Below are 7212 nucleotides of genomic sequence, written 5' to 3'. Positions count from 1 at the left end.
CACCTAAAGATTAATATATTTTAATCTCTTTATTAAGAATAGGATAATAATACAGGAACATAACATATCAACTTACTAACTTCAATTTGAATTTATATTTTAAGTGCATTAGGTATCTATTATTATATAACAAGTTGCAATTATAATTGCTGTTACTAGGTGTCATTGAATCAATTTTTACTCTAGAAATTCTGTGCGTAGTGATGACACACTACCCAGTCCTACATGATTCCTACAATCGCTGTGTTTGAGCCCAGGGTTGTTGCCCTGGGCTAAATCTTCTTGTTGCCTTGATACAATGAATTTCAGTGACTAAAATAACAAGTATTTACTAGGCCATATTCCCGTGAGGCGGGAACCCAGCTGAAATTTAGTTTGGCCTGTTCCTCAATCTGTTTCCCAAGCTGCAGTCAAAATGCAATCTAGAACTGAGGTCTCATCTGTAGACTTGATGTTGAAATCGTCTCATTACAATTTCACCTGTGTGACAGTTGACAGGTTGAAGTTGCTTGAACATTTTTGACTGGAGACTCAATTTTAAACTATCAACCCACCTCACTTTTTGGTTATATGGGAGATTTCAGAAAGAGTGATTCTGACAGCAAGACGGAACTTACAACCTTTCGTAAATTAATCATGGAAATGATATTTCACCATCTTTATCATAATTATTTGTTAAAATCAAGTCACAAAATTCAACCCACAGTAAAATGGAGATGATTTCATAATGATGTAAATAGAGGAGACTGGGAACACAGTATATAGTCTCGGGAATCAGCTTATCACTAGTAGATTATATTAAATACACCCAAACATCAATATTTAAATTATAAATAAACACTGGTTTATCACTATATATACCACACCAAATGTTTCAGAATATTTGGCAACAAATGGTCAAAAAAAAATCTGATTGACTTAATATCCCCTTTTCTTCTAGGATTATCCAGCACCAAGAAACGCGGCCACAATAAATATACTTACTTTGAGGCTTCTACCATTTCTTTTTGAAATACAGGATCATTTTGCATGTCAGCTTAGATATATGGCATTTTTAAAAGATGTTCAAGCTATCTGGCCTTCTGAGAATCTGATTACTTTATTATTGAACATCAATACCTTTCTTCCAACCATTTGACATGCCATTAATTGTGATTGTAAATCTGTGCTAGATCCTCATAGCATTGTAATTGATGCCTGAAGGCGTCTGGCTACTGCTTAAATTGTTTATTATTTAAATTAATTCTCTCCTAAAGAATATATAAATATATTTAAGTGTATATAAAGCTGGTATATGTAATACATTCATTTTTGCTCAAGATAGGCTGTATTTTTTTCTAAGGAAACACAGGGGCAATTCCTAAAACTCTGCCTCAGTTCTTAATATACTAGAGCTCACTCTAATTTAAGTGGTTTCTAATACATGACTAACAAATTTACTCATTTACTCCCACAAGCGTGGAAACAGACATGTCTTATTTACCTGCAAGTCTGCAGAGGTTCTTAAACACTTTGGGTCATTTTCTTTGCATACTAGAAACCTTTGCACAATTTACTTAATAATTCTTGGTCTCAGTTATCATATCTGCAGATGGATTAGTAATAATTCCTACTCTTTAATGAAGCAAGACTTTAAAAAAATTTCTTAGGACAGTGAAAAATAGCATGAATTAAATGGTCTTATAGTTAGACATGAGGTGTGAGAAATCCATAGATAGGTAGGTAGAGAAATGTGTATTATAAATCACATAAAATGCCCCGACGTATCATTTTATTTTCTATGATTTCATCTCTCCTTTCCTGGACGTCCATTTTCAGCCCTAGTGTACGGAAGGGGTGGGGAGTAACAGGACGCAGCACAAGTTTGACTAAAGACTTCAAATTAGCCAAATGAATGTAACTGGGGGGTTGTGCCATCAAACAAGCAAAACTAACATTAATAACAAAAGGATTTTTTCAGGTGAAATATACACGTTATTAGTGTGTGATGAATAACTGCTCAGTCAATTCAATGTTAAAACTTCCTTTCAGAATTGTTTTTCTCCTCTAATTACTCCTTCACTTCTCCTCAATATAATACCTTCAAAATCTATAACAATAGCTTCAATTGCTGCAGTTCTCTAAGACACACAGCTTTTTACAGCAACTCCGAGAAGGTGGCTATATTCCAAGAGCCTCCTCTTAGCCTTTCCTAATTTATAATTCACATATCAGAGTGCAGAATTCTGTCACTTACTGAGTCTGTCTAGTCCAACTGCTCATTCATAAGTAATACAGTAATTGATATGAAATATTAATAACGTTCAATATTCAGGTATTAACATCAACTTGAAGCCCGTGTTTAAGGACTCTGGAACATTTGGCTTCCCCCTCTTCCCAGTGCAGTCATTCTGTCAATGGCCTTATATGTTTTTGTGGCCACCTGCTAGGAAGATTTACAGTATAGAACTGGGAGGGCCTCAAGACACTGCCTTGGTGTCACCTAATCTTTTATGCCTTGAAGGATTCCCAATCTGGGCTATTGTGGAATGGTTCTTAAAAGCACAGGTCCCTAAAGGAGAGAGTGGAAACGACCCTGGGATTTCAGAGATCCTAACTCTCTGCAGGAGTAGAAAAGCTCATCTTTCTCTCATGGAGCGTCTGGTGGTTTTGAATGGCTGAACTGTGGTTCGCAGTGCAATTTGTCACTGACTATTCCATCAGAGTATACAGCATAATGTATTAAGGATAATGTAGCAAAAAATGGGAATTTCACAGCATCCAATTGTGCTTATGTGGAAATTATAAAATCCTGGAACAGAACAAGGGAACGAGGAAATACTGCATGATTTACAGTCAGGAATTCTTAGTGCCTGGGCCGTACCCCCTCACCTTAGATATTCAATTTGTAGAACGAGTAAATATCCTGAGGAGCTGGCCTATGTGGAACAGGATCAGGGATTCATTAAGATCCTGCTGCATGCGTGTGACACCAACACCCATGCTGAAAGTAGAGAGGATTTGGCAAACTACCTAACGAAGTTCTAAGAATAAAGCTTCAACATAAAGAAAACAGATTTGTGACAGTGGAACAATAAGCCTCGTGTGAAAAATGAAGAAAGATTCACCCTGTCAATCATTTCATTTAACTTGAATATATAATCAATGGAGGTGGCAGTAAAAATAAAATGACTTATTGATTTGGTCAAATCTACTCTTTGAAAGACCTCTTAAAAGTTTTAAAAAATAAATATGTCAACTGGAGAATTTAGGTGCACCTAACAAAATCCTTGTCTTTTTAATCACTTTAATTGTATATAAAAAGTGCAACATGAATAAGAATGACAAAAGAAGAATTGATGCTTTTGAATTATAGTGTTGGAGAGTAATATCAAATATTCCAGAAATTGCCAGAAGAACATTATAATCTGTGCCGAAAGTTCAGTCAGTAAACTCCTTACAATTGAGGATTGTGAGACGCCTTCTTGGATACTTTGGACATGCTTACAAATGACTGGCCTTGAAGAAAGACATCATGCCTGAAAAAGTGGAGGAGCAGCAAAAAATAGGAAGACTTTCAAAGAGATGGATTACATCTGTCTACTGGCTACAAAAATAGGTTTAAACATAGTGAAGGTCATGCAGATAGTGCAAATTCTGTAGGCTTGATTTTTTTGTTTTATTCTGTTATTGTCGTTAGCTTTCTTAACTCTATTTTTGTATATGTTTTGGTATATGAAATCGAGGACTGGTGAATCAAGAGAGAAAGTAACTGGATTAATGGCTCATTGAGGGAATGGCAGAAGGGTTAAGGGAAAATGGGGAGCTAATAACAGTACAAAAAGGAAGAAAATCTTCTAAATGGATTGAGAAATGTCGGTAAAACTCTTCTTAATATGATTGAAAAAAGGCAAATATTTTTAAAGACATATATTCGATTTCAAAACTCAATTGGCTTGAAGTAAATGATGAATTAAAATGAAGATATGGACAAGTATTAATATGAGAAGGGCAAGGGTTGTTGTAGCTGTATCTGACAAGATATTTTAATACAAGAAGAGTTACTAGAACATTTTATATTCAAAAAAGGAGAGCTCACCAAAACACATAAGAATTATAAGCATAGCACGTACATATTTGCTTACAGAAGAGCAAAATAATGATAAAATTAAAGAGAGAAATAGTCAATGCAGTGATAAATATTGGAGATTTCAATATCGTAGTTCTCATAATATATAGACTAACTAGACAGCAGATCTATAAGGAAATAAAATACTTGACTTATATAAATAACTGGAATTTTATTGAGCTATAAAACTCCATTCAACAATATCAGCTTAAATATTCATCTTAAGTGCGCATGGAACATACTACAGGACAGACCAAGGTTATAAACATGTCTCAATAAGTTTAAAACTTGTGAAATAATACAAAACACACTCTCTAAAAATATGTTCTCCTTTAATAAATTAGATGTCAATAATGTTTGGATAATGAAAAACACACTATATAAACAATAAACACACTCTTAATCACTAAATCATAAAGGAAGTTCAAATATCAAATAGACGTTGGAAGTTTGCTCAGTGTGCTCCTTGGGAGTGAGAATTGTGAGATTTCTTCTCACAGACGTTGAAGATGTTGATGAGTGCCAGTTCATTTTACAATAAACTGAGAATGAAATCACAGTGCATCAGTTTTTCTGCGTGCAGCTAAAGCAATGCCTTCAAGTAGTTAGCTGTGTAAACAGACCTGCTTGTCGGTGACTGAGACAGAATCATTGAACTCTGGAAATGTAACGCTATGAGGGGGTGCTCCAAAAACCCTGAATTTGTTTTCAAAGCTATATATTTAATTTTTTAAACCAAACAACCTTATCAATGTACTCTCCATTATGCTTAGTACATTTGTCAAATCTGTGCTTCCATTTTTGGAAACATTGTTCAAATTAATCCGTTTGGATGGCTGCCAGAACCTCCTTTGTTTTCTTCTTCACCTCTTCTACCTTGTCAAATTGCTGTCCTTTCATGTCCCTCTTCATTCGCAGAAACAAAATGAAGTCGCACTGAAGGAGGCCAGGGGAGTAAAAGAGGCATGCTCTTTATTGCCAAAAACTGGGGCACTGAGATGGCTGCATTAGAAGGTTCGTTGTCATGGTGGCAGAACCAGTCCTCCATCTGCCACAAGTCAGGCCATTTTTATTGCACACTGTTACGCCCTCTTTTCAAAACCTATAAATGGAAAGGTTGATTATCAGTCTGACCCAGTGGAAAAAACTCCAAATGCTAATCTCCCTCACATCAGTGGAACTTTTTTCCATTTGTTGGGGGGTACCCTGTCACATGTTTGTATACATGTGGGTCAGTGTTTTTGTTTGTTTCATATATTTAAAAATCAGCTATCAGGTCCAGGATGCATAGTTAGACTCATTTAATTCCTTCCGAGTTTATCCTTTCTTAATTATTAAAAGTTATTCCTCCTTCTTGGTAAACATCCTTACTCTGAGGTTACGTTGATTTTGATTGATTGAATAGCATCTCTAGTATTCTTATGATTAATGTTTAAGTATTCATACATTAAGTTTTCCATATTCATATTTTATACAATCAAATAACCTCTAAAGTGTTTAGAACAATTTTGTTTCATGTGATTATTGGTGTGGTTTTATTGATATCTACCTGTTTTATTTTTTACCTTATGTTCTTTGCTATCTTTTACCCCATTTAGCTACCTTATTTTGGATTTATTAAATTGTCTTTGCCATTTCATAAAATAAGCCTCATTGCCTCAATGTATACTGAAAATGAAATAAAATTTTCTCATAATATATTAGGGTTGGACAATCAAGTATTGTATGAGTGAGCTTCAAACAGTCCATGGGAAAATCTTAACATCTTGAATTCCATTTTTTCCCATGAACTTTTCAAGTTCCCTTGTATTTGGTGTCAGTAGATTGCATCCTTATAAAGATGGATTTGGAAAAGTTGTATAATTAGTTTCTTTATAATAAGAATAAACTAACTGCTGAGGCTGCTCATATACAACCAAAGTACAAATGGGATTCAGTTTATTGGTCTAGCATTCAGTCATGATTCATGGGATATACAGCTAATTGGCCTAAAAGCATGTTCTATATCCTGGTAAAGGAGCCCTGGTGGCATGATTGAGTTATAAGCTGTCCAAGCAAAACAGATGAGGCTTTTTACTCCCCTAAAGATACATAGCCTCAGATACCAACAAGAGCAGCTCAACTCTATCCTATAGGCTCTACTCTGAGTCAAATCCACTCAATGGCAGTGAGAGAGAGCCTAGTTTACCGCATGTGACCTACATAAGTTCTTAAAAGCTTACAAGGGCCATTCCAAAGTACAAAGATTCTCTATTTGCCTGTGGTAACAGAGCTAGAAAGTAATGAATGGAGGAGGACATTGACTATGTGGCTATGGAATTGCCTCCATAAACAGCTGCTTCCTTTACCAAGATACCAGAAGAACTAAGTGGTGCCTCACTACTCTTATTAAGTTTGTTTTTCTATGCAACCATTTCATCCAGCAGGAGGACACTAAATCCCTCCCTCTTCAGATCATGGCAAAAGTCACTCTATCCCACCAGTGTAAGCACTATACTCTGTAAGTAAGACCTGAAGTAGAGTCAAAGGGGAATATTATTGAACATTTTGAAAAGAAAATTCCATAGAAGAATCCTTATCAGAAGGGAGAAACTGAGAAGAGCAGTTGCCAACTGCAAGCAGAACTCTAGACTTTATGGAGTCCTGGGGATTGGATGAACGTTTCCAGTCATTGCTCTGTGATAGTATTTAAACTCTAATCCAAGAAGTTCCCCAATGTCTTCTTAAAATAAAACAATAGTCTAACTTAACTCGTAAAAATTGGCTGCCTTGAACAGTATGCCCTTTTAAGAACTATCTGTGCGAGATAAAACGTATTCTCAGGAAACAGGAAGATCAGATAGGAAGTGGAGGGTGCAATGAGTTTTCGTTCAGGGAGAAGAGTAATTTAAAAAGGAAAGTCAAAGTTGAAGAATCTAATCGGTATTCCTAAATGGTAGACGTAGATCTTGCTGAATTGGTGTTTCATTGCATATATTCTCAGTAACCACAAGCCAAACAAGACTTCTTTTTAAGGAAAAAGGAGCAATTCTGGTTATAATAATAAAAGATAAATTTATAAAGATAATAAAGTTAAAATTATTTATTTTATTGGAATGTTTTGC

General features: G+C 35.3%; 1 non-coding gene across 1 annotated transcript; it reads right to left on the bottom strand.

Annotated features, from left to right (window-relative positions):
* Positions 1-6504: 6504 nt before the first annotated feature.
* Positions 6505-6642, bottom strand: LOC142452240 (small nucleolar RNA SNORA29). Its single transcript, XR_012785264.1, has one exon. It is a non-coding gene; the product is annotated as a small nucleolar RNA SNORA29 (small nucleolar RNA).
* Between the last annotated feature and the right edge of the window lie 570 nt (positions 6643-7212).

Source organism: Tenrec ecaudatus, chromosome 6 (assembly GCF_050624435.1).
Source record: "Tenrec ecaudatus isolate mTenEca1 chromosome 6, mTenEca1.hap1, whole genome shotgun sequence".
Lineage (NCBI taxonomy): Eukaryota > Metazoa > Chordata > Mammalia > Afrosoricida > Tenrecidae > Tenrec > Tenrec ecaudatus.
The sequence above is the reverse complement of the archived record's forward strand: the minus strand, read 5'-3'. Positions and strand labels throughout refer to the sequence as shown.